The sequence below is a fragment of the Oncorhynchus masou genome, chromosome 23 (genome assembly GCF_036934945.1).
Source record: "Oncorhynchus masou masou isolate Uvic2021 chromosome 23, UVic_Omas_1.1, whole genome shotgun sequence".
Lineage (NCBI taxonomy): Eukaryota > Metazoa > Chordata > Actinopteri > Salmoniformes > Salmonidae > Oncorhynchus > Oncorhynchus masou.
Genome location: NC_088234.1, coordinates 59,892,379 through 59,918,912, shown reverse-complemented (window position 1 = coordinate 59,918,912; position 26,534 = coordinate 59,892,379). Strand labels below are relative to the sequence as shown.

Here is a 26,534-nt window from a genome sequence, read left to right as displayed (position 1 = left end):
TGACCTATTCCTAAATATTTGGTCAAATGATTAATTTAGTAAGTTCACCCCACCCTTCCCTAACCCAACACGTGACTGAGCACTGTCTCTGCTGCAACATGAGACCAGTATAGTGACAACACAGCCTGTACGCACACACATACACACACCACCAAGGAATGAATGGCAGTACCCTGTAGTGGACTAACGCTAATTAACATCCCTGCTCATCAACCCTTCACTCCAGGCCTCTTGTCACCAAAACCAATGTATAAACGTTGCTATTATCAATCGTCAATTGAGCATAGGAGTAGTTGGCAATGCCGTTGAACAATACCTTTATATCATGGGGGCTCAGAAAAATGCAACCGTGAATTAAAAGCCAAACAGTTTTGTGTACAGATCTTATAGATCTCCTGTCTAAATCTTTGTTAAACGTTCTGCCATAAAGGCAGTGAGAAATAACTGAGGCTAAAGGGTTAACCACATAGCCGACTCAAACGTTTTATTGTTATAGAAGCCAAGTCGTTTGTAGTTTGGGTCCCATATCCTTTTCTTGGGGCCAGAGCCTGTTTCATTCAATCTTTATCTCTCACTTGGTCGTTATTGTCAGCCAGACATCTGACACCGTTGTAAGCTGCTGCACACTTTCTCCCAGTCTGCTTTTTTATATATAGAGAATTTAAAACTACACATTGATGCGCATGCCCATTGCGCATTGGAAGCCATGTTGAAGTTTTGGTGGAGGCTTGCTGTTATTTTCTGACGCTGTATGTTTTTTTTCGATTTGTAATATTGGTCTCGTTCAACCATACCATTCGGGAACCATAAATCGGAGTTCTGAAGATGAATTCCAGCGTTGACCTATCCAGGCGCAATCCGCAGGAGGATTTCGAGCTAATTCAGCGGATAGGAAGTGGCACATACGGAGATGTCTACAAGGTAACTGCAGCAATAGTAGCATGTTGTTAATTGCTCTGCTATTTTGATACATTGTTACATTACAATAACACACGCGCATTACATTGTAACGACGCAGGGTATTCCAATTGACCCAATGATACACTAGAAAGCATACTAGTTTTTTGTTGTTGTTGTTTTTTTTTACACTGAAACCTGTCGTTCAAGTGCTGGTGAATACCTTTGCTTGGAGCCGTGGAAGGCACCTGGCCAGAATATCATATCGCGAAATACTTAACAGATAGCCTAATCCCTCTCATGTTCTGTTTTGATAAACATAATTACGCAGTCCGTCACCCTTGGTCATTGGGTGGCTTTGTTACAATGTTGCGTTCCTGTTTGTTAGTGTCCTATTTATGGTGTGGTAGAATATCTCCGAACGATTCAGTCTGGTTCCACACAACAGACAAGGCCCGGCGCAGTCGGTCAGCCAGGGCAAGGGAAAGCAATGCATATTCAAGTTTAATTAGATTTTAGCCCTAAAAACATTTACATTGGATATTATTTAAGGAACTCAATTATGCAGTTTTGCTGTTTTGGGACCCTGCAATAGAGTTAACTGTGTTAAGTTGTTATGGGCGGCAGGTAGCGTAGTTGTTTGCAGCAACCGAAGAGTTGCCAGTTCGAATCCCGGGTCCGACAGGAAAATAATCTTGCAGCAGTGAGCTGGTAACCAGAAGGTTGCTGTAATCAAGTCCTAGATTCCATTTCCTGATGTTTGACCCTTGAGCAAGGCACTTAACCACTCTAAACAATAGCTTCCACGATGCCCAGTGGCAGCTCAGCCACTCCTCCAAAACCTGTATATGTGCATGTATGTGTGTCTTTCGCAGGGGTTTGATTAAAAGCGGGAGTACAATTTCGGTTGTACCTAAAGTGATCTTAATCTTCTAGCTATTCAAAATATTACCTATTCAGACCATTACTCTGTTCCAGCTGGCAGATGGGCGTTATTAGATTCCACTGGGGTAGCACAGAGAATTTGACCAATCTTAACCTGTCAATACTTCTTCAATTACCGACTTGGAAGAAAAGCAATGTCTTCTAAGCATCCATGTCTAGTTTTAAAGTAATGTTTTGCTCCATGAAGTAATCCAACCACGTGTACGCCGCCATCTTGACTATTTCAAATCTTCTCTCATTGATTGAGACAGGTGGGTGTCCACCCCAAAGGGCCGTATGCCTTCTTCTGTGGAGTTTAACAAAACCTATATCCTAGTACTACCTAATTTCTTCCATAGCTCCCTCCCCAAGCTCTGGGGCCTTAGGGTATCACTGCTCGTGACAGTGCCTCGTATAACTCCTTCCCTGAGAACTTTTATTCCAAGGAACCACTCAGCCGCATCCACAATATTGTCCATCTTCCTGGACCTCCCCTACACTTTAGCCGTGCCATTGATCACCATTGCCATACAAATCACAAAGTCCACCTTCATTACACGTAACATCCCTGCATCCTCCTGGAGGGAAGCCAACTCTGCAGCCTGCATTTAAGGACTTGCCAACACCATGAAGTCCTCAAGAGTACCTTTTGTTCCATCCACCCTTTTGACAGCTTCTGTATATGAAATGCACTGGACGGCCCTTACTTTGGCAACCTCATTCTGTATTGTCCTTGTCGGGCACTCCAAAGATGTACCTACATGCTTTACACCACAGTTGTAACACTTAACTGCTTCTTCATAACATTCACCATCACCTTTTTTCCACAACTTCTGCATCTCGGCTTCCTCCGCCTGTAGACACTCTCTACATGTCCAAAAATGCTACACCGTTTACACTGCAACGGCCTGGAAGTAAAAGCTCTTGCAGGAAAGTACACACCCCAGCTTCACTGTGGTCGGGAGGGACTCCACATAAAAAAACACAAGAATAGACAAGCTCTTCTTTTCCTTGCCACTGACCCAACGATTCATCCTCCGTGCATCAACCACTCCAGGAATAATCTTCAGCTCCTCGATGACCACTTCTTCCGAGACTCCAGCAATGACTCCATTGACAGGTGCTCTTCTCCTTAGCTCAAAGCACAATGCAGCATGGTCATTTAATGTCTGGTCATTCGCCTGTGTTCAGCAGAAACACAAAAAGTCAAGACCAGCCCACTCCTCGTGACTCACCGACTCCACTTTACCCACACCTCTCCCCACCATCATTTTGGATACTTCCAATGGATTTCACAATTTGGGCCCCAATTGTTCCACAAACTGGACTCCCACCAGATATGAGGTATTCTTCACACTAGGCATATTTCTTCCCAACCCAACATTTGCTTCTTTAACTGTTCTTTTGAACAGAGGTCAATTGTTCCTTAATTCCACCGACATCAGATTTAATATTCCACCATCCTTCCTTCATCTGAGTCTGTGCGCTCATCTTCTCCCGATGTGCTATCAAATTCCATTGTTCCGGTGGCCTCAACAAATTTGTCCTGCCAGCTTCGTCGTAAAGTGTTCTGGCTAGACTTTCCTTTAAATCCTGTCTCTTGAAATCTGTCCATTACACTCACCTGTCTCGATCAATGAAAGAAGATTTGAAATAGACAAGATGACGGCATACACACCATTGGATTACTTCATGCAGCATAACATGATTTTAATTTTGATAATGGAGTGTTTTCTAAATTTAAACGAGCCCCTTGCAACTAGTCCTGGACATTTAAAAGACGTTGGTTGTCTTCCAAGTTGGGAATTGAGGAAGTATCGCCAAGTTAAGGTTGGTCAAATTCTCTGTGCTACGCCAAACAGTACCTAACCTTCAACGGCTAATGGAGCATCACATTAGCCTGTTTATAATCTGCTAGCTAGTCTTTCCTTTGTTGCAAGTGCACCACAAATAAACCTTTCACTCCTCCTACTTGTTGTTATATATTAACCACAATATTGTGGAATTGTATTGTGGGAGGCAGTGGCGACCATTCAAAATTCACAAACATCCAAACAACACAGATTTGATTATGCCTACTTAGTGTAACCTTGACTTCAACCAGAGTAGGTGACTTAACAATCTTTTTGCCATGCAGTTAGTTGTTTGTCAAAGTATTTAGAGTATAGGATGGCAATTCATTGGATAAAGAGGAATTTGAAGGCCTACAATATGAAGACTTCAAAGTATTTGTTTAGACAGCAACCATTAACTATACAGAATATAAGATATGTAGAAGATGACCGTATCAAATGTAGCCCACATCCTGAAATGTTTAGCTTAAGGACATTTGCCGCACTATGCTTTCAGGAATGGAATCATTTTCACCGTGGTCATTGTGAATGAATGTAAAATGTGAGTGGCACAGCTGGGCAGGCATGGTTTGGAATGCAGTGGTCCTGACTTCCTGTGTGTGTGTGTGACCCATTGTTTAAGACTGATCCTGTAAAGGAAGAGGTAGAGGAGAAAGATTGGTCAGACCCTCAGCTGGATGTGTTCACAATCGGACCGTGCAGAACCGTCTGCAGTGGCCATCCTGTTTGGGCCGGGAATGTTCTGTTTCCCTCTAATTTCCTTATTAAAACTGTTGGACACAAGCCCCAACTTTGTTTATCTTCAGGGAGGCTCCTTCTACCTATTGAACCAGTGTAATGTACTGTAACAGCCTACAACGTTTACCCGTGTTTTCTTTATACACACATCTTCTACCCTAAGGAAATGAAGTCCCTCATACAGCCTCCGTATTGTTCGCCACTATGCTTGTCATATCATCACTTGCTAACTGTGCAGATTACACCAGTACAATGGGGAGATAATCAGAAGGCGTGGCGGGGTGGTGATATCTGCCCGTCCCAATAAGAATGTGTTTGTTGTGGGCTACAGTGCGTCACTGTTGTTATGTCAGCTGTGTCTGTGAGATAGCTGTGCTTGTCTTTCTAAATGATGTCTCCTGCGTGTCACTATCAATGCCATTGGTTAAGATGTTATAAAACATGCATTAATGAGTGTTTATTCCGAGGAATAGGTTACTCCACATTACAACAGCATTCCTGTATTTGAATAATGAGGCAGTAATCACGCTTGACTGCTGTCTTTTACTGCCCTTGTCCCATGCTTTTTGTTTCGGGAGGTCAGAAGTTCAGTGAGGATATTTGTTGTTTGGATTAGAAGCGGGACTTTAAGGTCTAAATCATTTTATACTGAACAAAAATATGAACGCAACATGTAAAGTGTTGGTTTCATGAGCTGAAATAAAAAATCCCAGGAATTGTTTTTCCCAACATTTTTTTGCACAAATTTGTTTACTTCCCTGCTGGTGAGCATTTCTCCTTTTGCCAAAATAATCCATCCAGGGCCTCCCAGGTGGCGCAGTGGTTAAGTGCGCTGTAATGCAGCACCAGCTGTGCCACCAGAGACTCTGGGTTCGCGCCCAGGCTCTGTCGTAACCGGCCGCGACCGGGAGGTCCGTGGGGCGACGCACAATTGGCCTAGCGGCCTAGCTGTGTTAAGAAGCAGTGTGGCTTGGTTGGGTTGTGTATCAGAGGACGCATGACTTTACACCTTTGTCTCTCCCGAGCCCGTACGGGAGTTGTGAGACAAGATAGTAGCTACTAAAACAATTGGATACCATGAAATTACGGAGAAAACGGGGTAAAAATTTTTAAAAACAAAACAAAAAATAATATATATACTCCATCCACCTGACAGATGTGGCTTATCAAGAAGCTGATTAAACAGCATGATCACAGGTGCATCTTGTGCTGGGGACAATAAAAGATGCCTCCAGCGTTGTTTTAGAGAATATGGTAGTACGTCCAACCAGCCTTACAAACGCAGACCACGTGTAACCACGCAAGCCCAGGACCTCCACATCCGGCTTCTTCACCTGCGGGATCGATCGTCTGAGACCAGCCACCCGGACGGACAGCTGATGAAACTGAGGAGTATTTCTGTCTGTAATAAAGCCCTTTGTGGGAAAACAAATGAATTCTGATGCCCTCCCAAGCCCACCCATGGCTGCTCCCCTGACCAGTCATGTGAAATCCATAGGTTTTGGTCTAATAAATGTTTTTCAATTGACTGATTTCCTTATAAACTCAGCAAAAAGGAAACAGCCCTTTTTCAGGACCCTGTCTTTCAAAGATAATTCATAAAAATCCAAATAACTTCACAGATCTTCATTGTAAAGCGTTTAAACACTGTTTCCCCATGCTTGATCAATGAACCATAAACAATTAAGGAACATGATCCTGTGGAATGGTCGTTACGACATTAACAGCTTACAGACGGTAGGCAATTAAGGTCACAGTTATGAAAACTTAGGACACTAAAGAGGCCTTTCTCCTGACTCTGAAAAACACCAAAAGAAAGATGCCCAGGGTCCCTGATCATCTGTGTGAATGTGCCTTAGACATGCTGCAAGGAGGCATGAGGACTGCAGATGTGGCCAGGGCAATAAATAACAATGTCCGTACTGTGAGACTCTTAAGACAGCGCTACAGGGAGACAAGATGGACAGCTGATCGTCCTCGCTGTGGCAGACCACGTGTAACAACATCTGCACAGGATCAGTACATCCGAACATCACACCTGCGGGACAGGTACAGGATGGCAACAACAACTGCCAGAGTTACACCAGGTACACACAATCCCTCCATCAGTGGTCAGACCGTCCGCAATAGGCTGAGAGAGGCTGGACTGAGGGCTTATAGGCCTGTTGTAAGGCAGGTCCTCAACAGACATCACCAGCAACAACGTCGCCTATGGGCACAAACCCAGACAGGACTGGCAAAAAGTTCTCTTTACTGACGAGTCGCGGTTTTGTCTCACCAGGGCTGATGGTCGGATTCGTGTTTATCGTTGACGGAATGAGTGTTACTCCGAGGCCCATACTCTGGAGCGGGATCGATTTGGAGGTGGAGGATCCGTCATGGTCTGTGGCAGTGTGTCACAGCATCATCGGACTGAGCTTGTTGTCATTCCAGGCAATCTCAACGCTGTGCGTTACAGGGAAGACATCCTCTTCCCTCATGTGGTACCCTTCCTGCAGGCTCATCCTCACATGACCCTCCAGCATAACAATACCACCAGCCATACTGCTTGTTCTGTGCGTGATTTCCTGCAAGGCAGGAATGTCAGTGTTCTGCCATGGCCAGCGAAGAGCCCGGATCTCAATCCTATTGATCACGTCTGGGACCTGTTGGATCGGGGGGTGAGGGCCATTCCCCGCAGAAATGTTCGGGAACTTGCAGGTGCTTTGGTGCAAGAGTGGGGTGACATCTCACAGCAAGATCTGGCAAATCTGGTGCAGTCCATGAGGAGGAGGAGATGCACTGCAGTACTTAATGCAGCTGGTGGCCACACCAGATACTGACTGTTACTTTTGATTTTGACACCCCCCCTTCATTCAGGGACACATTATTCAATTTCTCTTAGTCGCATGTCTGTGGAACTTGCTCAGTTTATGACTCAGTTGTTGAATCTTCTGTTCAAACAAATACACTGCTCAAAAAATAAAGGGAACACTTAAACAACACAATGTAACTCCAAGTCAATCACATTTCTGTGAAATCAAACTGTCCACTTCGGAAGCAACACTGATTGACAATAAATTTCACACGCTGTTGTGCAAATGGAATAGACAACATGTGGAAATTATAGGCAATTTGCAAGACACCCCCAATAAATGAGTGGTTCTGCAGGTGATAACCACAGACCACTTCTCAGTTCCTATGCTTCCTGGCTGATGTTTTGGTCACTTTTGAATGCTGGCGGTGCTTTCACACTAGTGATAGCATGAGACGGAGTCGACAACCCACACAAGTGGCTCAGGTAGTGCAGCTCATCCAGGATGGTGCAGCTCATCCAGGATGGTGCAGCTCATCCAGGATGGCACATCAATGCGAGCTGTGGCAAGAAGGTTTGCTGTGTCTGTCAGTGTAGTGTCCAGAGCATGGAGGCGCTACCAGGAGACAGACCAGTACATCAGGAGATGTGGATGAGGCCCGCAGGAGGGCCACAACCCAGGAGCAGGACTGCTACCTTCGCCTTTGTGCAAGGAGGAGCAGGAGGAGCACTGCCAGAGCCCTGCAAAATGACCTCCAGCAGGCCACAAATGTGCATGTGTCTGCTCAAACGGTCAGAAACAGACTCCATGAGGGTGGTATGAGGGCCTGACGTCCCCAGGTGGGGGTTGTGCTTACAGCCCAACACCGTGCAGGACGTTTGGCATTTGCCAGAGAACACCAAGATTGGCAAATTCGCCACTGATAATTGTTGTGTGATTTTGTTGTCAGCACATTCAACTATGTAAAGAAAAAAGTAATTAATAAGAAAATTTCATTCATTCAGATCTAGGATGTGTTATTTTAGTGTTCCCTTTATTTTTTTGAGCAGTGTATTTACACTAAGTTTGCTGAAAATAAATGCAGTTGACAGTGAGAGGATGTTTTTTTGTGTGTGTTTATGAACTGTAAACACAGTAAAATTGTTGCATTTGATATTTTTTTGTTCAGTATAGTTCTGAGCAGGTTATGTAGGCCTGTTGTCTGTGAGTGGCAGGGTAAGCAGATGAGAAACTCAGCAGGTTATGTAGGCCTGTTATCTGTGAGTGGCAGGGTACGCAGATAAGAAACTCAGCAGGTTATGTAAGCCTGTTATCTGTGAGTGGCAGGGTAAGCAGATGAGAAACTCAGCAGGTTATGTAGGCCTGTTGTCTGTGAGTGGCAGGGTACGCAGATAAGAAACTCAGCAGGTTATGTAAGCCTGTTATCTGTGAGTGGCAGGGTAAGCAGATGAGAAACTCAGCAGGTTATGTAGGCCTGTTATCTGTGAGTGGCAGGGTAAGCAGATGAGAAACTCAGCAGGTTATGTAGGCCTGTTATCTGTGAGTGGCAGGGTACGCAGATGAGAAACTCAGCAGGTTATGTAGGCCTGTTGTCTGTGAGTGGCAGTGTAAGCAGATGAGAAACGCAGCAGGTTATGTAGGCCTGTTGTCTGTGAGTGGCAGTCTAAGCAGATGAGAAACTCAGCAGGTTATGTAAGCCTGTTATCTGTGAGTGGCAGTGTAAGCAGATGAGAAACACAGCAGGTTATGTAGGCCTGTTGTCTGTGAGTGGCAGTGTAAGCAGATGAGAAACTCAGCAGGTTATGTAGGCCTGTTGTCTGTGAGTGGCAGTGTAAGCAGATGAGAAACGCAGCAGGTTATGTAGGCCTGTTGTCTGTGAGTGGCAGTGTAAGCAGATGAGAAACTCAGCAGGTTATGTAGGCCTGCTATCTGTGAGTGGCAGGGTAAGCAGATGAGAAACGCAGCAGGTTATGTAGGCCTGCTATCTGTGAGTGGCAGGGTAAGCAGATGAGAAACGCAGCAGGGGATTGGTTTCTTTGGCTTCCTCAGGAGTTTAGCATTTCCTTATTTTCTGAGCGCTGTACCTCTATTCACACACTGTGTTCTAACATAGTGTCTACATGTGAAGTGTTGGTTATGAACCTTCACAGCACTGTGTTCTAACATAGTGTATACATGTGCAGTGTTGGTTATGAACCTTCACAGCACAGACTGTGAAGGGGGGGTTTTGGTAAGGCTATTTAATCATGAAGTTCGGTGTTGTCAGAAAGTCTCTGAGCTCTCTGATTGGGGGTGAGTTCGTCCTTTGTCCTATGTTGTCAGAAAGTCTCTGAGCTCTCTGATTGGGGGTGAGTTCGTCCTTTGTCCTATGCTGTCAGAAAGTCTCTGAGCTCTCTGATTGGGGGTGAGTTCGTCCTATGTTGTCAGTCTACTAGCCATACTTTAATAAAGCATGGCTAGGCTTCTTCAGGAGTATAGCATTTCCTTATTAGCCACAGAGCTTGGCTCAGTTTTATTCTTCTGGCCATCCACTAGCTTATACCACTGGTCTAGCTAGCTGTTGGTCTGGGATGCCGGTATTTGGCCTAAAGCATTAAGGAGAGAAACTGGAACCAATTCTCTCATGCTCACACACAGCTCACTCCCCACCTGCCGCATACGCCCTTGTTTTTTTCAGGGTCTAGGCCTATGTTATAATATGTCATTTAGCAGACGCTTTTATCCAAACCGACTTACAGTAATGCGTGCGTACATTTCTATGTATTCTATGTGCAATTGTGATTCACTAAGTTAAAAGTGCAATTTGTTGGGCCCTTTTTATTTATTTCCATTTGGGCTATGTTTATTATTTAGCTCATTTTAGGTTTTTAGGACAATTTTTGTTTTATCTTGATAATTGTTCAGTCGTGTGGTCGAGTGCTGCGAGGAAAGACCTAGTGAATCTGCAGCTGGCCCAGAACAGAGCGGCACGTCTTGCTCTTCATTGTAATCAGAGGGATGATATAAATACTATACATGTCAGTCTCTCTTAGCTAAGAGTTGAGGAGAGACTGACTGCGTCACTTCTTTTCATAAAAAAAAACATGTTAAATCCCAAATGGTTTGCATAGCTCTGCCCCCCTCCCCCCTCCCCCACTTATGCCACCAGGGGTCTTTTCACTGTCCCCAAATCCTGAACAAATTCAAGAAAGCGTACACTATTATATAGAGCCATTATTTCATTGAACTACATTCCATCTCATATCAATACAGATCAACACCGCATGGCACAACTCCTCGCTCCTATTTGACCTAGATAGTTTGCGTGTCTGTATTGATATCTAGGCTACATGTGCCTTTTTTTACATGTATATTTTAATTGATGTAGTTCTGTCCTTGAGCTGTTCTTGTCTATTAATGTTCTGTATTAGGTCATGTTTTGTGTGGACCCCAGGAAGAGTAGCTGCTGCTTTTGCAAAAGCAAATGGGGATCCTAATAAAATGACCAATGACTGACTGTGGGTTGTGTGGTCGGTTTATGTTTCTATGGCCTGGCTCAGAAGCAGTGAGAGAGCGAGGGATAGGGGGAAAGTTCAGTGACCCAGTTTTCCCAGGATAAGCCTGGATTTTAATGCTGGCTGCCTGGGCTGAAAGAGGGAGCCAAACCTGCTGCCCGGGTTTGAACCATATACGGAATGAGCTCAGACGCTGGGCATAATGGCTCTTAGTCCAATGGTGCTCAGAATCATAAGAGATGTAATAATTTAAGCCTTGGGAAGAGGGATGGCGAGACAAAGGAGCGAAGTGACAGGTAGCCTGGCGGTTAAGAGTGTTGGGCCAGTAACCGAAAGGTCGCTAGTTTGAAATCTACAAGCCAACTAGGTGAAAAATCTGTTACTGTGCCCTTGAGCAAGGCACTTAACCCTAATTGCTCCTGTATATTGGTCTGGATATGTTGGTCTGTGTTAGCTAAATGACTAAAATGTTAATATAAATGGATTTGAATCCAATCATTTTCCTAGGCCTACTACTACATTTCTGTCCAGCTGACCGTAGGGTGGTGTCAACCTCTCTCCAGCTGACCGTAGGGTGGTGGTGTCAACCTCTCTCCAGCTGACCGTAGGGTGGTGGTGTCAACCTCTCTCCAGCTGACCGTAGGGTGGTGGTGTCAACCTCTCTCCAGCTGACCGTAGGGTGGTGGTGTCAACCTCTCTCCAGCTGACCGTAGGGTGGTGGTGTCAACCTCTCTCCAGCTGACCGTAGGGTGGTGGTGTCAACCTCTCTCCAGCTGACCGTAGGGTGGTGGTGTCAACCTCTCTCCAGCTGACCGTAGGGTGGTGGTGTCAACCTCTCTCCAGCTGACCGTAGGGTGGTGGTGTCAACCTCTCTCCAGCTGACCGTAGGGTGGTGGTGTCAACCTCTCTCCAGCTGACCGTAGGGTGGTGGTGTCAACCTCTCTCCAGCTGACCGTAGGGTGGTGGTGTCAACCTCTCTCCAGCCGACCGTAGGGTGGTGGTGTCAACCTCTCTCCAGCCGACCGTAGGGTGGTGTCAACCTCTCTACAGCCGACCGTAGGGTGGTGTCAACCTCTCTCCAGCTGACCGTAGGGTGGTGTCAACCTCTCTCCAGCTGACCGTAGGGTGGTGTCAACCTCTCTCCAGCCGACAGTAGGGTGGTGGTGTCAACCTCTCTCCAGCTGACCGTAGGGTGGTGTCAACCTCTCTCCAGCCGACAGTAGGGTGGTGTCAACCTCTCTCCAGCTGACCGTAGGGTGGTGGTGTCAACCTCTCTCCAGCTGACCGTAGGGTGGTGTCAACCTCTCTACAGCCGACCGTAGGGTGGTGTCAACCTCTCTCCAGCTGACCGTAGGGTGGTGTCAACCTCTCTCCAGCTGACCGTAGGGTGGTGTCAACCTCTCTCCAGCCGACAGTAGGGTGGTGGTGTCAACCTCTCTCCAGCTGACAGTAGGGTGGTGTCAACCTCTCTCCAGCCGACAGTAGGGTGGTGTCAACCTCTCTCCAGCTGACCGTAGGGTGGTGTCAACCTCTCTCCAGCTGACCGTAGGGTGGTGTCAACCTCTCTCCAGCCGACAGTAGGGTGGTGTCAACCTCTCTCCAGCTGACAGTAGGGTGGTGTCAACCTCTCTCCAGCCGACAGTAGGGTGGTGTCAACCTCTCTCCAGCTGACCGTAGGGTGGTGTCAACCTCTCTCCAGCTGACCGTAGGTTGGTGTCAACCTCTCTCCAGCCGACAGTAGGGTGGTGGTGTCAACCTCTCTCCAGCCGACAGTAGGGTGGTGGTGTCAACCTCTCTCCAGCTGACCGTAGGGTGGTGTCAACCTCTCTCCAGCCGACCGTAGGGTGGTGTCAACCTCTCTCCAGCCGACCGTAGGGTGGTGTCAACCTCTCTCCAGCCGACCGTAGGGTGGTGGTGTCAACCTCTCAATGGGAATTCTGTAATGGAGAGCCACAGTCCACACAGGGCTTGTATAACCTATAGGCCTTATGTGTGTCTGTGTCCTCAAGGGACAAATTAGCCACCAGAGACAGGCCTCTGATGTGCTGGAAGATTAGGCCTATGTTTGCCACGTAGTTACATCTTTGATTAAAGATGACCCACAGACTAAAGTTAATGTCTGTGTTTTCACTCTGCCTTCACTAGAGGGGTGCTTGTCCCTCCTGGTGTAAAGCTGGGAAGTGGGAGCCAATCTATTGAGATTTCTACTGAAATGTTGTAAATATATGTTGTGAGTCACAAACAAAGGAGGTGTTGTAAAAATACAGAATACAACTTTCAAATAATCACTGTCTGTAAATATGCTCATATACTCTGAACAAAAATATAAATGAAACATATCAAGTTTTGGTCCCATATTTCATGATCTGAAATAAAGATCTCAGATATTTTCCATGCGCACCAAAAGCTTATTCCTCAGATTTTTAGAGAATGATGAAACTGTTGGTTTGCACAACTGAAGAATGTCTGCAGAAACCGTCTAAGGGAAGCTCGTCTGCATGCTCGTCGTCCTCACCAGGGTCTTGACCTGACTGCAATTCGGTGTTTTAACCGACTTCAGTGGGCAAATGCTCACCTTCAATGGCCACTGGTACGCTGTGCTCTTCACGGTTGAATCCCGGTTTCAACTGTATCGGGCAGACGGCCTGTATGGCTTTGTGTGGGCAAGCGGTTTGCTGATGTCAACGTTGTGAACAGAGTGCCCCATGCTGGTGGGGTTATGGTATGGGCAGGCGTAAGCTACGGACAACGAAGACAACTACATTTTATTGATGGCAAATTGAATGTACAGCGATACCATGACGAGGTCCTGAGGCCCATTGTCATGCCATTCATCCTCCTCCATCATTACGTTTCAGCCTGATAATGTACACCCCATGTCGCAAGGATAGTACACCATTCCTGGGAGCTGAACATGTCCCAGTTGTTCCATGGCCTGCATACTCACAGACATTTCCCAGATCTTCCATGGCCTGCATACTCACAGACATGTCCCAGTTGTTACATGGCCTGCATACACAGACATGTTCCAGATCTTCCATGGCCTGCATATTCACAGACATGTCCCAGATCTTCCATGGCCTGCATACACAGACATGTCCCAGTTGTTACATGGCCTGCATACTCACAGACATGTCACAGTTGTTACATGGCCTGCATACTCACAGACATGTCCCAGATCTTCCATGGCCTGCATACTCACAGACATGTCCCAGTTGTTCCATGGCCTGCATACTCACCGACATGTCCCAGTTGTTCCATGGCCTGCATACTCACCGACATGTCCCAGTTGTTCCATGGCCTGCATACTCACAGACATGTCCCAGATCTTCCATGACCTGCATACTCACAGACATGTCCCAGACCTTCCATGGCCTGCATACTCACCGACATGTCCCAATTGTTCCATGGCCTGCATACTCACCGACATGTCCCAGTTGTTCCATGGCCTGCATACTCACCGACATGTCCCAGTTGTTCCATGACCTGCATACTCACAGACATGTCTGAGATCTTCCATGGCCTGCATACTCACCGACATGTCCCAGTTGTTCCATGGCCTGCATACTCACCGACATGTCCCAGTTGTTCCATGGCCTGCATACTCACCGACATGTCTGAGATCTTCCATGGCCTGCATACTCACCGACATGTCTGAGATCTTCCATGGCCTGCATACTCACAGACATGTCCCAGATCTTCCATGGCCTGCATACTCACAGACATGTCCCAGATCTTCCATGGCCTGCATACTCACAGACATGTCCCAGATCTTCCATGGCCTGCATACTCACCGACATGTCACCATTGAGCATGTTTTGAATGCTCTGTATTGACGTGTACGACAGTGCGCTCCAGTTCCCGCCAATATCCAGCAACTTTGCACAGCCATTGAAGAGGAGTGGGACAGCATTCCACAGGCCACAATCAACAGCCTGATCAATTCTATGTGAAGGAGATGTGTCGTGCTGCATGAGGCAAATGGTGGTCACACCAGATAAAGACTGTTCACATTTTTATTTATTTTTATTTTTACAAAATCCATGCCCCTACTTTTTTTTAAAGGTGTCTGTGACCACCAGAGACATATCTGTTTTCCCAGTAATGTGAAATCCATTGATTATGGCCTAATGCATTTATTTAAATTGACTGATTTCCTTATGAACAGCAACTCAGTAAAATCTTTATAATTGTAGAGTTTTATAATTTTGTTCAGTGTAGTTTCACAACCATATGTCATGATCCAAAAGTGAATGAGTCATAATTTAACAAAAACAAATGATTAGCAAATAAATGCAAGACAGGTTTTTTTTCTGGATTAACACAGCATATTTTACAAACATATTTCTTACTTTGCAAACACAAGTGGTCAAATATGTTTTTGTGAGTATGACAACATTTGTGACTTCACAGATTACATTTGTGACCTGTGTCATATATATTTGTGACTTGCATTACATTTGTGAGTTGACTCCCATTTGTGTGGCCTCACATATGTTTTACTGATCAGTTTGTGACAATTTATTACACGGAATCCAGATTAGGAAATCCTCAATTCTCATAGAAATAAGATAAAAATCAATATTGCAATTTACTTTTAGAAATGCATCTGTTTGGTGTCCTAGCTTCCTTTCCTCCTTTTCTATAATAATTTCCTCCTTTCCTAGCTTGCTTTCCTTTCTCTCTTTTTACTCTCTTGCTTTCCTAGCTCTTTTCTCCTATCCTTTTCTAATTATTTCCTTTTCTTGATTAGCTTCCTTTTCTAGATCCCTTTCCTAATTTCCTAGCTTTCTTTCCTCTTTTTTCCTTTTATAATAGCCATTTCTCCCTTTCCTTGCTGTCCTCCCCTCATTTAATTTTTTAGCTCCCTTTCTGCCTATCCTTTCCTAGCTTCCTTTCTTCCTTTCCTAACTTCCTTTTCTGTCTTTCCCATCTACCATTCCTCCTTCCCTAGCTTCCTTTTCTAGATCCTTTCTTATTTTCCTAGCTTTCTTTCCACATTTCCTTGTTCCCTTTCCCTAATGTCCTGTACTCTTTTTATTTCCTCCTTTCTTGGCTTCCTTTCCCATCTTCTATTCCTTTTTTCTGTCCTTTAACAGCTCTTTGGTCTTGGCCATAGTGGAGTTTGGAGTGTGACTGTTTGAGGTTGTGGACAGGTCTTTTATAGTGATAACAAGTTCAAACAGGTGCCATTAATATAGGTAACGAGTGGAGGACAGAGGAGCCTCTTAAAGAAGAAGTTACAGGTCTGTGAGAGCCAGAAATCTTGCTTGTTTGTAGTTGACTAAATACTTATTTTCCACCATAATTTGCAAATAAATTCATAAAAATCCTACAATGTGATTTTCTGGATTTTTTTTCTTCTCATTTTGTCTGTCATAGTTGAAGTGTACCTATGATGAAAATTACAGGCCTCTCATCTTTTTAAGTGGGGGAACTTGCACAATTGGTGGCTGACTAAATACTTTTTTGCCCCACTGTACATACATACATACATACATGCATGCATGCATGCATACATACATACATACATACATACATACATACATACATACATACATACATACATACATACATACATACATACATACATACATACATACATACATACATACATACATACATGCATACATGCATGCATGCATGCATGGATATAGCATTTGTTAGAATACAAGTAAAACACATTTCACGTTTACTTTTAGGAGATACTCGAAGAGTTGATTAAGGGGATACTCAAACAGAGTGAAGTGGCAATTGTAAGGTATGGGTGACTGTATCATTCAGTCCTGGTCTGTGGAATAGAGAGCATGTGTGTACTACGGGTGACCTGCCTTACACTTGTCCTTGGCAGGCAGGTTAACAGTCTCTGAAGGGGGACTTGGGACACTGCAAAGTCCAGCCATAGGTTCTCTTTGCTCATGAAGTGAGGGCAACGATCAGTGTAGTGCACCCATTATCCTTGTATCCAGGGTATGCCGTGCCATGGAAGATTTGGCAAGCACACTTCTGGATGCTCTCAAGCTGGCCACCAATTATTGATTGCTTTATTTTGCTGTGGCCCTCCTCCAGATAACGCTAGTCTGTTGTAAGTCCTTACCCCCAATCCATCTTCTTAATGCTGAGTGCCAAGCAGAGGGGCATCAGGTCACATTTTGTAGTCAGGGATCAAACCTCCAGCCTTCCAATCTCAGGGTGTCCTTACCCCCAATCCATCTTCTTAATGCTGAGTGCCAAGCAGAGGGGCATCAGGTCACATTTTGTAGTCAGGGATCAAACCTCCAGCCTTCCAATCTCAGGGTGTCCTTACCCCCAATCCATCTTCTTATTGCTGAGTGCCAAGCAGAGGGGCATCAGGTCACATTTTGTAGTCAGGGATCAAACCTCCAGCCTTCCAATCTCAGGGTGTCCTTACACCCAATCCATCTTCTTATTGCTGAGTGCCATCTGTGGAGTCAAATGTCATATTCACAAACATATTTGACCACTTGTGTTTGCAAAGTAGGAAATATGTTTGTAAAATGTGTTGTCTTAAACAGAAAAAACCTTTCTTGCATTTATGTTTTGTTAATGAGGACTCATTTGCTTTTGGACATTGACATATGTTTATAAAACTATAATGAACAAAATATAAATGCAAAATATTTTGAGTGACAATTCATATTAAGAAATCAGTCTTTAAAGAAATTCAATAGGCCCTAATCTATGGATTTCACATGACTGGGCAGGGAGGCAGCCATGGGAGGGCAAAGGTTTACCCACTTGGCAGCCAGGCCCACCCACTGGGACCCAGCCATCCAGAATGAGTTTTTCCCCACAAAAGGGCTTTGTTACAGGCAGAAATACTTCTCAGCACCCTCATCCAGAAGCTGGTTGTGGAGGTCCTAGGCTGGCGTGTTTACATGTGGTCTGTGGTTGTGAGGCCGGTTGGGCGTACTGCCAAATTCTCTTAAATGAAGTTGTAGGCGGCTTATGGTATAGAAATTAACATTAAATTCTCTGGCAACTGCTCTGGTGGACTTTCCTGCAGTCAGCATGCTCCCTCAACTTGAGACATCTGTGGCATTGTGTTTGACAACTGTACATTTTATTAGCCTTTTATTTTCCCCAGCACAAGGTGAACCTGTGTAATGATTATGCTGTTTAATCAGCTTCTTAATATGCCACACCTGTCAGGTGGATAGATTGTCTTGGCAATGGAGAAATGCTCACTAACAGGGATGTGAACATTTGAGAGAATTAAGCTTTTTGTGCTTTTCTGGGATCTTTTATTTCAGCTCATGAAACATGGGACCAACACTTCACATGTTGTGTTTATGTTTTTGTTCAGTGTACATAACTTTGTCATAACATGTGAGCTTGCATGGATATATCAAATTTGTCATTCATGCTCATGGGATCTATAGATTTAGGTCTAGGCTGCCGGTTAGCTAGCCTGCCAACATGGGCCTCCTCTTTAGCCTCTGTCAGTTCTCTGGCTGTCCAGCTAGGACGGGACCTACGCAGTAACCCACACACAGCTCACTCTGCCTGGAGTGTGCGCCTGATGCTTTCTTTCCTTCACTCCTATTCCATATTGTAAGTAGATGGTTTTCCATGCACAAAGTTCCTAGTTTTCCATGTACCGCATCCCCGCTTTTCCACACATTGTGCTCCTTTTTTTCCATACCATAATGTCCCTGTTCTCCACAGGCCTCATGAATATTACACCTCATATATTGCAATATTGCACCTCATGAATACTGCAGTCCTGGAGCTGGTCCCCAATCGCAGCTAGTCCGTTGTAACTCTCTCCTGCCACCTCCTATATTTAGAATAGACCCCACTGCTGAGGAAGGACATATGGTCTTCTGTAGCCTACATCAGTGTTCTGTGTGTCTAGAGCCCTCCATCTCCGCATCAGTGACCATGTTTACATGCACACCAATATCCCGTTATAATTCGGGATGCTCAAGCATTCTGTTTTTGAGTTAACTCATATAAACATCATATCCCATTTTACAATAACCTGAAAAAGTAAAAAGCAACAATAAAATAACAATAAGGAGGCGATATAAAGGGGTACCGGTACCGAGTCAATGTGTGGGGTACAGGTTAGAGGTCATGTGTACATGCAGGTAGGGGTAAAGTGACTATGCATAGATATTAAACAGCGAGTAGCAGCAGTGTAAAAACAAAGAGGGGGGTGTCAATGTAATAGTACAGTGGCTCTTTGATTAATTGTTCAGCAGTCTTATGGCTTGGGGGTAGAAGAGGTTAAGGAGCCTTCTGGACCTAGACCTGGTGCTCCGGTACCACTTGCCGTGCGGTAGCAGGGAAGAGTCTGACTTGGGTGACTGGAGTCTTTGACCATTTTTTTGGGCTTTTCCTCTGACTTTCATGGGTATTTTTGCATATCACACTGCCTGCGCAGTTCAATCCACCATAATAATTCCATCATTTATTTTGCTGATACTCTATAGTTCGATACGCAGAATCTCTTCTGTCATAACTTGCTGCCGTAGAAGACTAAAGTAGTGCTCACCAGAAATTCTCACATTCTATTTCAAAGCAGTGGAAAGATTAATCCCTTCAAAATGTCATCGGTGTGACCGTTTTTAAGGAAATGAAAAGCTGAGAGAACTATGAAACACGTTTCTGATAAGACTTCAGTTTGTCTTAGGTGCATATTTTATTCCATTTAATTAGGAAAATTATATTTATTCATGGCTACATTCAAGGATACTCGTGAGTGGGATATCAAAAGTACATGTAAACAGCTTATCCCGAATAAGACCTTAAGCAGAATATGAGCTACTATCCGGAATACAGTGTGCATGTAAACCTGGTCAATGATATGTGGCCTAGAGTAGATCTAGCTTGCTGTTTGGCCACCATCTGAGTCGACTGAGGTGAGGTTCTCTCATGATAGAAGATGGCGTCTAACCATTGATTATACAGATGACGTATTATGGCCTTGGGACCATTTACACTTGTCGTGAGTCATCAGGCACTTGTCAGTCCCTTGTCTGCTGAAGTACTTCTTTCTTTCCTATTTGTCTTTGTTTTTCTCTTTCTGCCTTGTCCTCTGTCTGTTTCTATCCCTCTCTGTCTGTCTGTCTGTTTCTCTGTTTCTCTCTCTGTCTTTCTCTCACTCTGTCTGTTTCTCTGTTTCTCTGTTTCTCTCCCTGTCTGTTTCTCTCCCTCTCTGTCTGTCTGTTTCTCTCTGTCTTTCTCTCACTCTCTGTCTGTTTCTCTCCCTCTCTCTCTCTCTCTGTCTGTTTCTCTCCCTCCCGCTCTCTCTGTGTCTGTTTCTCTGTTTCTCTCTCTGTCTGTTTCTCTCTCTCTCTGTCTGTTTCTCTCTCTCCCTCTCTCTCTGTCTGTTTCTCTCTCTCTCTGTCTGTTTCTCTCTCTCCCTCTCTCTCTGTCTGTTTCTCTCTCTCTGTCTGTCTGTCTGTTTCTCTCTCTCCCTCTCTCTCTGTCTGTTTCTCTCTCTCTGTCTGTTTCTCTCTCTCCCTCTCTCTCTGTCTGTTTCTCTCTCTCTGTCTGTTTTCTCTCTCTCTCTGTCTGTTTCTCTCTCTCTCTCTGTCTGTTTCTCTCTCTCTCTCTCTGTCTGTTTCTCTCTCTCCCTCTCTGTCTGTTTCTCTCTCTCCCTCTCTGTGTCTGTTTCTCTCTCTCTCTCTGTCTGTTTCTCTCTCTCTCTGTCTGTTTCTCTCTCTCTCTCTGTCTGTTTCTCTCTCTCTCTCTCTCTCTCTCTCTCTCTCTCTCTCTCTCTCTCTCTCTCTCTCTCTCCACTCTGCTTCTCTCTCTCACTGGTGACATCGGAACTGAAGCCTTTTAAGTCAGCCTGCCAACTATTCTGGGACGGTGGAGTTGTATAGGGCAGTGTTCGTATAGAGAAAAGGGCTTTGTTCATATTGCTCAGTGAGCCCTCAGTGTCTCAGTCTGAAATTGAGGGCTGGTGAAGCTAATAAGGCAGATGCTCCATGACTGGCTGTAGCTCAAAACAAGGGCCTGTATGGGAGGGTGTATATAATGTCACATGGCGTCTGTGGATGTCAATCTTCATCCTGTCTCCCACACGGTCTTATCTGCTCCTAGTAGACTGGGAGTTCTTTTTGGCTTCAGACTGGGTATTACCCATCTGTCTGGATGTTCCAGCTATAGAAGTTCTCTCCAGTTTGACATGGGCTATTCTGTCTGGGAGGTCGATCTGTGCCCAGATGGGGTGTTCCATCCATAGAATTAGAATTGTGGGTCTGTGCCCAGACTTGTTGTTCCATCTGGCTTTAGTCTGTAGACTACTCCATCTAGCTATCATATTTCATTTAGTCTGTCTCTCAGGTTCAATCAGATCACCTCTTTTACAGACGCCATGATTGTCGTCCTTATCACTGCTGTTACTGGCTACTTCAGGGCTGTGCTTGGCTGAGTTCCTGAGCCCTGACGTACGTGTGTACAGGTGTCTTTTCCAGAAGTGTCTCTCAGCGGTAGAGGCTTTAGGGTTTCAGTCATGAATATTAAATACTGGTGAGATGTAGCTTCATACTGTAAATCATGGAGACCCAGATCATGTAATATTGAGAGGGACATCCTGTCAACAACTGTCAGACTTTCATTTCTTGTAGATATTATATGATGTAGCCTACTCTGATCTCCTTTAAATTAAATAAAAAGATTGAGTTCCTTGGCTGGACAGCAACTGTGGGTGTACCAATGGGAGGGAGGGGGAGGCATGAATCAGCAAAGTTAAAGTCAATCAGTGCTTTTTCATTTCCAAAGTAAGCGTTCTGTAAAATAATGGTTTATGTACCAGGATTTAAATTAAATGACCAGTGCTGGCGTGGGTGATGGTGACGCCTCACTCAACTAAGGAGTTGATTCTGTAGTGAAAGAAAGGATGAGCAGAGAGAACTGACTCCTGTCTGCAGTTTGTGCAGCCTCCTGTGAAAGCCAGAGCTCTGTGGAGGAGATACGTCCTTTAAAGGCAGTTTTTCGACCCAGCATTCTGAGACCACATTCATGCTTTTGATATATTATTCCACCACTATTTCTCATCACTAGCCCACTAATACTGTGCATATTTCTAGAAACAGATCTTGCACAAGTCAGTGTCTTTTCCCTTGTCTGACAATGACCATTAGGCCGAGGTTATGTTAACTTTAGTAATGGTTATAGTGGTCATTTAAGAACAGGAAGTAGTTGATCTATAATGAATAGCCTAAATATGTGTTATTTGTAAGTGAAAATAGGGGTTTCTAGGGGTCCGGTCCCCGGGGATGGTTGTTCCATTTCTAATCTCTCGTCTGGCCCAGATCTGAGCCATCGTGCTGTGAGCCCCACCTAGGGTGTGTGTGTGTGGCACAGTTTTTCACTGCATCCTTATTATGCTTATTTATAATGTTTTTGAAATCGTACTGCCATAAAATAAAAAGAAGTCTGTCACATATTATTTTCATTCATACTGGCAGTGTATCATACAATTATAATATAGCCTAGACGGTGGGTTTTGATCGTGCTGGTTCATTAAAACGGATGTCGTCGATGTATCATCATGCAGTTCAGGCTTTGGCTTTGCAACTTACTTTTCTGTAATTAGTCCACTGATCAGTATTCCTGGGTGCTCAGGCTGTTCTCTCCTATGCTGCTGGGAGATTGCCATGAATGCAGGATGCAAATTATATTTAAATGCTGCCCCCCAGTGATCGTGCTGGCTGACCTCTGACCCTGCGATTGACTTGCTCAGTGTTCTCATGCGAGGTTAGCAGAACACTGATAGGGTTTACTGCTTGCCCAATCACGCACTCGGTAATGAGTAGAGTGAAGTGAACACTGTTAAGGAGGAGTAATATGTACAGGAGTCCGCTTGCAGTGGAATCAGCTTCCAGTCCCTGTGTGAGCTCTCATAAGACTTGATCTGGATACGTGCTGGTCTTCTGGAGCTATCCTGAGAGGATATGTACAACATCAGAGGATCGAGAGGGAAGGGGAGAGTGAGGAGACTGGTAGAGAGGAGAGAGTGGTGGAGAGGAGAGAGTGGTGGAGAGGAGAGAGTGGTGGAGAGGGGAGAGTGGGGAGACTGGTGGAGAGGGGAGAGTGAGGAGACTGGTGGAGAGGGGAGAGTGAGGAGACTGGTGGAGAGGGGAGAGTGAGGAGACTGGTGGAGAGGGGAGAGTGGGGAGACTGGTGGAGAGGGGAGAGTGAGGAGACTGGTGGAGAGGGGAGAGTGAGGAGACTGGTGGAGAGGGGAGAGTGAGGAGACTGGTGGAGAGGGGAGAGTGGGGAGACTGGTGGAGAGGGGAGAGTGAGGAGACTGGTGGAGAGGGGGAGAGTGAGGAGACTGGTGGAGAGGGGAGAGTGAGGAGACTGGTGGAGAGGGGGAGAGTGAGGAGACTGGTGGAGAGGGGAGAGTGGGGAGACTGGTGGAGAGGGGAGAGTGGGGAGACTGGTGGAGAGGGGAGAGTGAGGAGACTGGTGGAGAGGGGAGACTGGTGGAGAGGGGAGAGTGAGGAGACTGGTGGAGAGGGGAGAGTGGGGAGACTGGTGGAGAGGGAGAGTGGGGAGACTGGTGGAGAGGGGAGAGTGAGGAGACTGGTGGAGAGGGGAGAGTGAGGAGACTGGTGGAGAGGGGAGTGTGAGGAGACTGGTGGAGAGGGAGAGTGGAGGAGACTGGTGGAGAGGGGAGAGTGAGGAGACTGGTGGAGAGGGAGAGTGGGGAGACTGGTGGAGAGGGGAGAGTGGGGAGACTGGTGGAGAGGGGAGTGTGAGGAGACTGGTGGAGAGGGGAGAGTGAGGAGACTGGTGGAGAGGGGAGAGTGAGGAGACTGGTGGAGAGGGGAGAGTGGGGAGACTGGTGGAGAGGGGAGAGTGGGGAGACTGGTGGAGAGGGGAGAGTGAGGAGACTGGTGGAGAGGGGAGACTGGTGGAGAGGGGAGAGTGAGGAGACTGGTGGAGAGGGAGAGTGGGGAGACTGGTGGAGAGGGAGAGTGGGGAGACTGGTGGAGAGGGGAGAGTGAGGAGACTGGTGGAGAGGGGAGAGTGGGGAGACTGGTGGAGAGGGGAGAGTGGGGAGACTGGTGGAGAGGGGAGAGTGGGGAGACTGGTGGAGAGGGGAGAGGGGAGACTGGTGGAGAGGGGAGACTGGTGGAGAGGGGAGAGTGGGGAGACTGGTGGAGAGGGGAGAGTGGGGAGACTGGTGGAGAGGGGAGACTGGTGGAGAGGGGAGAGTGGGGAGACTGGTGGAGAGGGGAGTGTGAGGAGACTGGTGGAGAGGGGAGAGTGAGGAGACTGGTGGAGAGGGGAGAGTGAGGAGACTGGTGGAGAGGGGAGAGTGAGGAGACTGGTGGAGAGGGGAGAGTGGGGAGACTGGTGGAGAGGGGAGAGTGAGGAGACTGGTGGAGAGGAGAGAGTGAGGAGACTGGTGGAGAGGGGAGAGTGAGGAGACTGGTGGAGAGGGGAGACTGGTGGAGAGGGGAGAGTGGGGAGACTGGTGGAGAGGGGAGAGTGGGGAGACTGGTGGAGAGGGGAGTGTGAGGAGACTGGTGGAGAGGGGAGAGGAGGAGACTGGTGGAGAGGGGAGAGTGAGGAGACTGGTGGGGAGACTGGTGGAGAGGGGAGAGTGAGGAGACTGGTGGAGAGGAGAGAGTGAGGAGACTGGTGGAGAGGGGAGAGTGAGGAGACTGGTGGAGAGGGGAGACTGGTGGAGAGGGGAGAGTGGGGAGACTGGTGGAGAGGGGAGAGTGGGGAGACTGGTGGAGAGGGGAGAGTGGGGAGACTGGTGGAGAGGGGAGACTGGTGGAGAGGGGAGAGTGGGGAGACTGGTGGAGAGGGGAGAGTGAGGAGACTGGTGGAGAGGGGAGAGTGGGGAGACTGGTGGAGAGGGGAGAGTGGGGAGACTGGTGGAGAGGGGGAGTGGGGGAGGGGAGAGTGGGGAGACTGGTGGAGAGGGGAGAGTGGGGAGACTGGTGGAGAGGGGAGAGTGGGGAGACTGGTGGAGAGGGAGAGTGGGGAGACTGGTGGAGAGGGGAGAGTGGGGAGACTGGTGGAGAGGGGAGAGTGGGGAGACTGGTGGAGAGGGGAGAGTGGGGAGACTGGTGGAGAGGGGAGAGTGGGGAGACTGGTGGAGAGGGGAGAGTGGGGAGACTGGTGGAGAGGGGAGACTGGTGGAGAGGGGAGAGTGGGGAGACTGGTGGAGAGGGGAGAGTGGGGAGACTGGTGGAGAGGGGAGAGTGGGGAGACTGGTGGAGAGGGGAGAGTGGGGAGACTGGTGGAGAGGGGAGAGTGGGGAGACTGGTGGAGAGGGGAGAGTGGGGAGACTGGTGGAGAGGGGAGAGTGGGGAGACTGGTGGAGAGGGAGACTGGTGGAGAGGGGAGACTGGTGGAGAGGGAGAGTGGGGAGACTGGTGGAGAGGGGAGAGTGGGGAGACTGGTGGAGAGGGGAGAGTGGGGAGACTGGTGGAGAGGGGAGAGTGAGGAGACTGGTGGAGAGGGGAGAGTGGGGAGACTGGTGGAGAGGGGAGAGTGGGGAGACTGGTGGAGAGGGGAGAGTGAGGAGACTGGTGGAGAGGGGAGAGTGAGGAGACTGGAGGAGAGTGGGGAGACTGGTGGAGAGGGGAGACTGGTGGAGAGGGGAGAGTAAGGAGACTGGTGGAGAGGGGAGAGTGGGGAGACTGGTGGAGAGGGGAGAGTGAGGAGACTGGTGGAGAGGGGAGAGTGAGGAGACTGGTGGAGAGGGGAGAGTGAGGAGACTGGTGGAGAGGGAGAGTGGGGAGACTGGTGGAGAGGGGAGAGTGGGGAGACTGGTGGAGAGGGGAGAGTGAGGAGACTGGTGGAGAGGAGAGAGTGAGGAGACTGGTGGAGAGGGGAGAGACTGGTGGAGAGGGGAGAGTGGGAGACTGGTGGAGAGGGGAGAGTGGGGAGACTGGTGGAGAGGGGAGAGTGGGGAGACTGGTGGAGAGGGGAGACTGGTGGAGAGGGGAGAGTGGGGAGACTGGTGGAGAGGGGAGAGTGGGGAGACTGGTGGAGAGGGAGAGTGGGGAGACTGGTGGAGAGGGGAGAGTGGGGAGACTGGTGGAGAGGGGAGAGTGGGGAGACTGGTGGAGAGGGGAGAGTGGGGAGACTGGTGGAGAGGGGAGATTGGGGAGACTGGTGGAGAGGGGAGAGTGGGGAGACTGGTGGAGAGGGGAGAGTGGGGAGACTGGTGGAGAGGGGAGAGTGGGGAGACTGGTGGAGAGGGGAGAGTGGGGAGACTGGTGGAGAGGGGAGAGTGGGGAGACTGGTGGAGAGGGGAGAGTGAGGAGACTGGTGGAGAGGGGAGAGTGGGGAGAGTGAGGAGAGTGAGGAGACTGGTGGAGAGGGGAGAGTGAGGAGACTGGTGGAGAGGAGAGAGTGAGGAGACTGGTGGAGAGGGGAGAGTGGGGAGACTGGTGGAGAGGGGAGAGTGGGGAGACTGGTGGAGAGGGGAGAGTGGGGAGACTGGTGGAGAGGGGAGAGTGGGGAGACTGGTGGAGAGGGGAGAGTGGGGAGACTGGTGGAGTGGGGAGAGTGGGGAGACTGGTGGAGAGGAGAGAGTGAGGAGACTGGTGGAGAGGAGAGAGTGAGGAGACTGGTGGAGAGGGGAGAGTGAGGAGACTGGTGGAGAGGGGAGAGTGGGGAGACTGGTGGAGAGGGGAGAGTCGCGAGACTGGTGGAGAGGGGAGAGTGGGGAGACTGGTGGAGAGGGGAGAGTGGGGAGACTGGTGGAGAGGGGAGAGTGGGGAGACTGGTGGAGAGGGGAGAGTGGGGAGACTGGTGGAGAGGGGAGAGTGGGGAGACTGGTGGAGAGGGGAGAGTGAGGAGACTGGTGGAGAGGAGAGAGT

The 26,534-nt window shown here is 47.6% G+C and overlaps 1 pseudogene; it reads left to right on the top strand.

The window, feature by feature from the left end:
• The first annotated feature begins 616 nt into the window (after positions 1–616).
• LOC135511136 (mitogen-activated protein kinase kinase kinase kinase 3-like) overlaps positions 617–26,534 on the top strand; it is a 91,315-nt pseudogene continuing 65,397 nt past the window's right edge.